This window comes from Octopus bimaculoides, chromosome 2 (assembly GCF_001194135.2).
Source record: "Octopus bimaculoides isolate UCB-OBI-ISO-001 chromosome 2, ASM119413v2, whole genome shotgun sequence".
Taxonomy (NCBI): domain Eukaryota; kingdom Metazoa; phylum Mollusca; class Cephalopoda; order Octopoda; family Octopodidae; genus Octopus; species Octopus bimaculoides.
In genome coordinates, this window is record NC_068982.1 from 154,153,839 (window position 1) to 154,154,527 (window position 689).

The following is a 689-nucleotide window of genomic DNA, read 5'->3' on the forward strand; positions in this document are numbered from 1 at the left end:
TACTAAAACTATAACTGTTATTGTACCAGGAAGTTTTGACTCTGCGACTCCTCAGATGAACGAAATCCTTACAGTTTTCTTGCCTTATAACTCTTTCGGCGCACACAACTGCAACAGAACATCATGACTCCTTTAAACTTAATACAAACCTCTCTACACTTGTCATCTGCAAAATAAAACAGAATATTCTACATCAAGAACACAATTTTATTACTTTCCGACTCGCATCCATACTCTAAACATTGTATATTATTTTATTCTGGTCCATCAAACTGGCTATATTTCCATCTACGGAAATCGAATAAAATTATTTTATCTGCTAGTTTACATTTTGTTATTTTGGTCAAATTTGTTTTCAACACCACCACGAAATTGATAGTTTCTTTCTTTTTTGCCTTTTATTTCATTTTAATGGCTTGGTTAGCGGAAGTAGGGCAGCCCTTAAAACTCATTTTAGAACCTCTAAGACAGTGGGAGATGGAAAAGGCTATTCTCAGACACCAGATACCTGGCTCGGACGCTTTCAACGAAGTGGACTCTGCTAGAAGCACCTCCCGCAAAAAAAAAAAAAAAGCAGTAGCTTTAAACCAGGCGACAAATTAAGTTTACCAGCCAAGAACTGGAATGATCCTCCGATAAGGGTTTGCTCAGCCCCAGGTTCTTGTAGAGGACATTTTCTCAAGGTGTCA